This window comes from Diadema setosum, chromosome 21, assembly GCF_964275005.1.
Source record: "Diadema setosum chromosome 21, eeDiaSeto1, whole genome shotgun sequence".
Taxonomy (NCBI): Eukaryota; Metazoa; Echinodermata; class Echinoidea; order Diadematoida; family Diadematidae; genus Diadema; species Diadema setosum.
The window spans coordinates 11,438,727-11,447,169 of record NC_092705.1 but is presented as its reverse complement, the minus strand read 5'-3'; positions in this window follow the sequence as shown (position 1 = coordinate 11,447,169).

The window sequence follows — 8,443 nt, the reverse complement described above, 5'->3', positions numbered from 1 at the left end:
CAAAATGACCCAGAGTTGTGAAGTTCACTCTTGACGAGTGAGTTTCCATTCTAACATTGACATGAACATGGATTTAACTCAAATCAACAACTAATAAACAAACACATGTATGGGCATTTAAAAAACAGGATTCGAACCATTTATCCCACAGAACCTTCACACAAACACAATAATGTCTTACACCTAGTCTCCAAGTCACATTTTTTTTTTAAGCATCCAAGCTTGCATTTGCTCTATGGTGCAGGCCTTTTGAACATTGCTTACACGTGGCATAATGAACAGCCAAATACAAAATGAGCAATCAGCTTTGCTTGGCATTGCACCATTATAAGTTTGAATGTTAAATTCAGAATTCTATGAAAATTTGCATGCATGGCTGACCAGCTGAGAACAAAAGATGTAGCTTCATACATAAGAACGTGTTCTTTATTGACTCTTCATGACCAATAGTGTTCATTTTGCAAGCTTTGAATTTAGACCTTATCTCATATTTCAAGATGCTGCCCTTTCCTTGATGGCATAATCCCAGCAAGTTGAGTACATTATTATTAGAATATCAAATAATCTCTTTGCTCAGTGGTACAAAGCATGCATTGATTTTTACAAAGGGAAGAGAGAAATAATCAAACTCAGATTTCTAAACCTTTTTTGAGGAGTTTGTATACATGCTGGTTTGGCATCCTCAAAAGATCTGCAGACATGGTGGTAGATGTTGTGAAATGAAGGAAAGATATCCATGAAGAATTGTGAAAAGGGATCTCGGATAATCGGCATTTCCCACACTTGTACAAGGTGTATCATGACTTGCATTTTCTGCTTGACTGACAATATGAATATCCAATATGAGAAGTTGTTATGCATGGAAAAAAAAAAGGTATTTATGATGTGATGGTATCCATTAAAAATTCCTGTTATCAATTTTGCAAAGTTAATGGATCACTTTTGAGTGCAGAGCTGTTGAATGGATTTTATGTTGAAATGTACTTGATAGGCATCCATTTAACTTCATCATGATGAAACCACCATTATATTGGGCCTGTTTAGCCACCAAATTATATCTTGAAACAAAACCCGTGTTTTTTGAACAAACATTTTTCCCCAATTTCACCTCTTGAGCTGCATTGCGTTTTGAAATAAAGCATAATTGTAGATGTGCTGGATTTGCTGATTTGATTTGGAGGAAAACTGCCCAAAGTTAAAGTCTGGTCAGTGAGCATTGGCTGCAATTATAGCATTTCATCTATAATCTGTGCCAGGAACATTCAGTGATAAAATGAGTTGGTGTGGAAGGGGCAGAAGTAATTGAGATTTATCTACATTAGATAATAGCCATCAAAGTCAAAGGTCATAGAACTTTTGCCAAAAATGTCTTTTCCAGCAATCACTGGTGCTAGGAAAGCTTTAATAGTAGGAGTGTCCAAGAAATCCACTGGCAATTACTGTATACGCCATATATTTCATGTTTCATGTTTGTATTTTCACAAGTTTCGGGAGTCGGGCATTATTTGCAAATTTAAACACACGAAAGTATCAAATCTCATTCCGACATGAATGTGACATGCATGCCTATGCCCTGCATTTCTACGCTCGTTTTGTACTCCACTATCACAAATTTAACCACGCGCGAATTGTCAGGAAGTCCCAACTCTTAAAAAATTAGACTGGCTTTTAAAATATATGGCATATACAATATGTGGTAAGAAAGAAACAGCGCAACAATCATTACATTTCTTCCATACTTTGTTCGTTTGTTTGTTTCTATCTTAAATAAAAATGGGCCATACAATTGTAATATTGTCGGTACTGTGACTTTAGCAAATGTTGAGAGAGGAGGGAGAGAGAGGTTCTTAAAGCTCAAGGCTGTACCTCTCTTGTAGAAGCAGATCCATTTCACCAAAGTTTAGCTGGACATGGAAGTTAATGGCATACAGGATAACAAGGAGTGCAATATCCATTAAAGGAGAAGGAGGGGCATTCACCCCACATAACTGGAGTTTTTTTAAAATCCATTGCCTTCAAATAAATCTGTTTATAAGAGTTGAAAAAACAAGTACAAAGCCAAGCAGCAATTTTTCTCTGACAATGTGGAACAGCAGCTTGATACAGAGTGAAAGACGTTGCTTGCCTTGCAGAAGGGCCCTAAGGCTTGCCTGATGTAAACTTGCTAGGGCCTTTCTGCAAGGCAAGCGACAAAGATATAATTGTGACTGTTGCAGTGGAGATGCTTGTAAAAGCAAACTTGGAAATAAATGTTTTAGCTGTTCTTATCGTTGATGCTAATCTCATGTCATCTGGGATGCATGGAAAATGGATGAGATAATCATGTTATCTTATGTGTTATTGTAGACAATTTGTTGAGTGTTTACATATATGTTGTGCTTTTTAATCGTAAATACAGGAAAACCTTGTTACAATGAGCTCCCTTACAACAAGATACAACAACCTGTAATGCTTTTAACAAGGTAAATTTGGCGGTCCCAATTTTTCCATTGCTTAATAGCTGGTCTCTTTTTCAATACAATTGTGAAGTACTGGTTATAACAAGGTAATATCATCATTAATGCCGTTTCCCTGTATATTAAAGTACTCTGGAACTTTTAAGAAATCAGCTGTATGTCATTGTGAGTATAATAGATTCATCCAATCACATGTAAACAAACCATCTTGAATCAAGGCCAGATATCTGTAGTGGTGCTCTCCTAATTCTAGTGACAAAAAGCTATTTCCACAGACCATCCTGTTATAAATAGGGGGCAAGAAGTGGCAAGTTCGAGAACTCATGGACACTTTCTTTTTCCTATGCCTCAATGTGACTGTGCTTACGCTGCATATGTACAATGCACTTTGATTTACCAGATGTACATTTATGAATAATTCAGAGCCGATTTGAATGAACATTATGTAAAAATTCTCTATTTTGTGTATGAGTGCATTGTTAAAAGTACATTATTTCAATGAAATAAACATTTATGACACAAGAGAATTATCAGTATGCAGATTCAGTTTGTGAGAGCATCCATTCAGAATTGTGTGTGTTCTGGAGGTTTACATGTATGTCAGTATAGTGTACAAGGTACAAGACTACAGTTCGACCTCAATTATCCGGCCTCCTTTTATCCAGAAATCTCTATTATCCGGACGCATTCACGCAGTGAAGGACTTTTTTTTTTAATCCAAAAATTGAGAAAAAACATTGACTTTAACATCTTTTCATGGATCTATTTCACAATTTTCATAAGATGTGCATGATAGGTTTCTCAGTATCCAGAGGTAAAACATGTATGATTTTCACATAAAGATATACTTTGTTTTTGTGAAGAAGGGACTACAATTTTGCACAGGCTAGCATAGATTACACCACCGTTGTGGGGTACACTACCTGCCTAGCTGCCAGTGCACTGGGACGGCAGCTTGGACGGCAGCTATATACATGTACATTAACATGGTGTCTCCCATATCCGGCCAATTCGCTTATCCGGTTGAGCACCGGTCCCGACATGGCCGGATAATCGAAGTCGAACTGTATTAAATCAAAAGCTATTTTTACGTATATTACAAATGCTGCCAAAGATTTTCACATTGCACCTTAATATTTTTGTTTTCTTTGTATCATGTACAGTAGTATTAATGATGGGCCTGGGGTCAAACTTAAGTTAATGGAACAGACAATTTTTTTTTCTCTTTATAAGCATTAGAATTACATGTATAGTTGGGTGACCCGCACCTCGGCATACTTGGTACATTGTAGTTAATGTTTATGCATATGTGAATCACATTTCGTCACTGAAATTCTATGAAATCCCACTCACATACAGGAAAACTGCTGAAGATTCCAATAGAACCACAAGTTCATTGATCGATACCGGAAATTTGCAGCTATTGTCCTCAAACGCGAACGATGCGGAATAGTTGTGCGCTGAGGAAGGGGCCCGCAACTCGTCACCCGTGCTCCCATAGACAAAGCACGTAAAAGACGTGTGCGGGTGACCGTAATGCTCCCATAGACAAGCACGTAGAAGATACATGGGGGTGACCGTGATGAGACTTATACCACGTATTCCTAATATAAATTTCATTTTTTCGCACAGTTTGCTTGTTTGTGGTATCCCTACGAAGTTTGAAGTTTTTTAAGGAATACTGAACACAGTCCCTGGCATAAATTTTTGTTCAGTATGCTTGTAACAATTTAAAACAGGGTGGCGGTATTCAGGCCCCTGGCGAGGTGCGGGCACTTCACTATACAGTCTGTCCCAACAAAAATTACAACGGGGCCCTCCGCAATGATATCTTTAAAAATAGTGAATCAATCTAAATACAAATTCAGGGTATGAAACTATAACTCATTACCCACATCTTACAGAAAACCCCATTCGATTTGCTTCAGTGGTCAAAGAGAAATACGGAATTTTGTAGAGGATGTCGGGAATCTCTTCTGTCCAAGTTCTGTCTATTGTGCACACACAAGATCATCGAAATGCTAACCTCGGAAGAATCTGATTCATGACATGCTTTACAACAATCCACATTTCTCTGTGACCGCTCAACCAAATCGAATGGGGATTTCTGTAAAATAGAGCTAAAATGTTATATTTCAAGACCCTGAAGTAGCATTTGAAACATTTAATCATATTGGGCATTATCAATGCGAAAATCTTATTGTAATTTTCTTGGGGACATACTGCAGTAAGTCGCCCCAAAAATTACAATCAGATTTTCGAATTGATAACACCTATTATGATCAACCTGTGTACGTGCTACTTCAGAGTCTTAAGGTATAACATCATAGCTCTATTTTGCAGAAATCCCCATTCGATTTGGTTAAGCGGTCACAGAGAAATGTGGATTGTTGTAAAGCATGTCATGAATCAGATTCTTCCGAGTTTAGCATTTCGATGATCTTGTGTGTGAACAATAGACAGAACTTGGACAGAAGAGATTCCCGATATACTCTACAAAATTCTGTATTTCTCTTTGACCACTGAAGCAAATCGAATGGGGTTTTCTGTAAGATGTGGGCAATGAGTTATAGTTTCATACCCTGAATTTGTATTTAGATTGATTCACTATTTTTACAGATATCATTGCGGAAGGCCGCATTGTAATTTTTTTGGGACATACTGTACACACTGACAACTGTTGAAGGGCAAATGAGTGTGCAAATGCACAAATCTTTGATAATGTTGTGATGTAATTCTCTCCACTATTTTTGAAGCCCCATCCCTCCCCCTTTTTTTAACTGAAGCTGGCTGGAAATGTATATGAGGTCTTGTCAGTATTTCTGTTAATGATGTTTTCAGAGAGACACAAAAAAGTAACACAAGAGCAACAGCACATCTTGAGAAAATCTAGAAACAGATTTATTCCATAATTTCTGTAATAAGGGCACATCATTGCATAATTGTGAATTTCTAAAATAGATTCTTTAGATTCTTTAAAGATTAATGAAGCTACACAATTTTAGAGAAATCTTTACCATTCAAATAAAACAATTTTCATATACAAAACTTTTCCATTTATTTTGCACAGGGTGTGTTTAATGTATTCATTGATAGCTTTAAGTTACAACAACAGAATGCACAGCTACAGCATGTATACATTAATTGCTGAGCCATCAGCATTGGGTTTGATTTGAAACACAAACACACATTAAACTGGCCCATTGTGTTTGCTAAAAATACAATTTACCATAAGGAAACACATCATCTAATATGAATTAATGCCAATGTTCATACACGTGCACATCCAATAGTGTTCACTATGATTCTACATCAAGGATCTTTAATCACTTCCACATGTTTATGATTACAAGGGGCAAAGTTCCAGTTCAATTCATGTTTGCAAAAATTCCATGTGTATACTCTAAACAAGACCCACATCACAGGGTTTTAACTTTTGCAAATTTTGCAAATTGGGACGTGCTATATTTTTGTAATTGCAAATCTAATTACATGCAGAAATATTAACTCTGATCCCAACATGAATGCAATGTGCTCACACATGTACATACACTGCTGTGCTCCACAGTCACAAATTTAACCAATCCCTGAAATGCCAGGAAGTCCCAATCCAAACAAAAATACAAAAATCAATCTTGCTAAACATATGGCATTTGTGACAAGGGTGAAATGCTCAAATTTTATACGTTAATTTCTGCACATCAAATCTTTTCTTCAGAACTTGTGACACTGTTTTGATATCTTGAGGCCACATAGATATACACATACATGTATCTACATCAGGTAAGGATACTGTAGTTAGGAAATGAAGAGAAAATTTCTGCATTATTACAGCTTATTTTAAATCATTCTTTTTTTTAAAGTGACATTATCAGCAAATCACTGCCGCATTTGAAATGCACCAAACCCTTGGATTACTGATCATCCCATTTTAGTGATATTCTCATGAAATCCTTTACTGAGGTAATTATGAATTCATATACGTATCAAGAGCATGCATATCTTGTTGAATTGCTCACTAACATCTGAAAGCTCATTCTAAGTTTCATTAGAATTTCATAAAATGCATCATTTCATTAACAGGCTTAACCATATGGAATTGTGGAGTTTGTTTGAAACAGAAGGCTCAGTTAGCAACCTAAGAATTACATTCATTTATTAGACCATTCTTTTTCATTTCATTTTAAACAAACAATTCATTTTCATTTTATCAATAAGCCAACACATACAGTGTTCAATGAGATAACTGGTAAGGAACGATAATGTAGTCAATGATCATCAAAAAGAAAACACTATATGATATCAAACTCAACATAAGCCTATAGTATATGGACAGACCAATGTAATGTGCTTTCATGAATGCTTTTTATACTGTACATCTTAAAACAATGTCACATTTGTGACTGCCCAGCTCAAAACCCACAAAAAGTAGACAAAACGAATTTTCACTTTTCTACAAAGTTTAAATGAGTAAGCTCCAAGTTTTAGAAATGATACACAACTTGTTGAAATTGGATCTTCTTTACCAAGTTAAAAAGCAATTGAAATAAACCAGAGTTAGTAAGCTCCAAGTTTTAGAAATGTTATACAACTTGTTGAGATTGGATCTTCTTTATCAAGTTAAAAAGCAATTGAAATAAACCAGAGTTAGGGGGTGCTGTTTTAAAAGAAAAAGGGAGAAAAGAGGATTTAAAGATTTAGGGTCACTCAGGCATACTGTACAGAAGTATCAATGAAAGCATGTTCTATTTCCGTGCGAACATGGTGAAAGCAGTGCGTGTCAAAAAAAAAAAAAAAAAAAAATGGTCTAGAAAAACTGCTACAATCTTGATTTTGGTTTGTTTTGAGCAGCCGCAAAATTCTGAAAACAGTTAAAGAAAAAGATTACCAAGGAGTACTCTCCCAGGTAAGACAAACTTTAAACATGTGAGTCAGTTAACCCTAACTGATGTGTTTTGGTCCATTACAGATAATCCTTGTCTGCGACTTTTTGTGGATTTTTAACAGGGCGGTGACATTTAATGACAACACGAAATACATAACTTTGCTGATAGAAAGACAATGTGAGCATGGTTTCCTGTCCTACATGATAATGGAGCTCCACAAAAGGAATATTTTATAATATATAAAGTTTTCATCAGGAACTTGGTGTTCAGAGTCCAGTGAATATGTTTCACAAGATGAACCCTTAGACCCATCACATGCTTTGATCATTGCGATGGGCATAACTTACTGAACTGAACACATCTTAGTGGATGTTAATGCACAACATACAACTACTTAACACTGAAATACTCTCCAATGGCTGCTAAAGTGTCAGGTTAAAAACAAAAAACAACAACAACTAGAAATGTCGCTTTGGCGACTGGTATGCCTCCGCCATAATGCATGATTTTCCCAATAGGTCTAGATAGTACATGTGGACAATGTGTGATTACATTTTCACAAAATTGGCAAAATATTGAAATGACAAGTTTGTCACAAATGTGTTGAATGTTCACCTTCCTTGACCTAGGTTTAATTGGATGAATAGGAGAGCATGTATCTAGGGATTTAAGGACTTTAACTCGACTTTGACCCATTCATACATTTAGGCATTGAGTAATTTTCAAGGTACAGGTGTGGAGAAAAAGTGCAATTTCTGAATTGAATAGTAAATTGTTACCATTTTCATCTGGCCCTTGACCCTAAAATTCATAAGATAATCACTTTCAGGTAGAACATGCATAATATGTACTAAGTTTCAAGATAACTTGAGCCACTTCCGAGATATGGAGGAAACAGTTAGTTCAGCACTTTCACTTGATCTTTGACCTTTTGACCTTTGAGGCAAAAAAAGAAGAAGAAAAAACTTTCCAGAGAATTTCTATGAGGTTACACATGTATGCATACACCAAGTGTAAAAAAAAAAAATAACCCTGCTGGCATTGCATGATAGGAGGAAAATAGTAATATTTTGAAGTGTTGCACTTGACCTTTGACCCCTG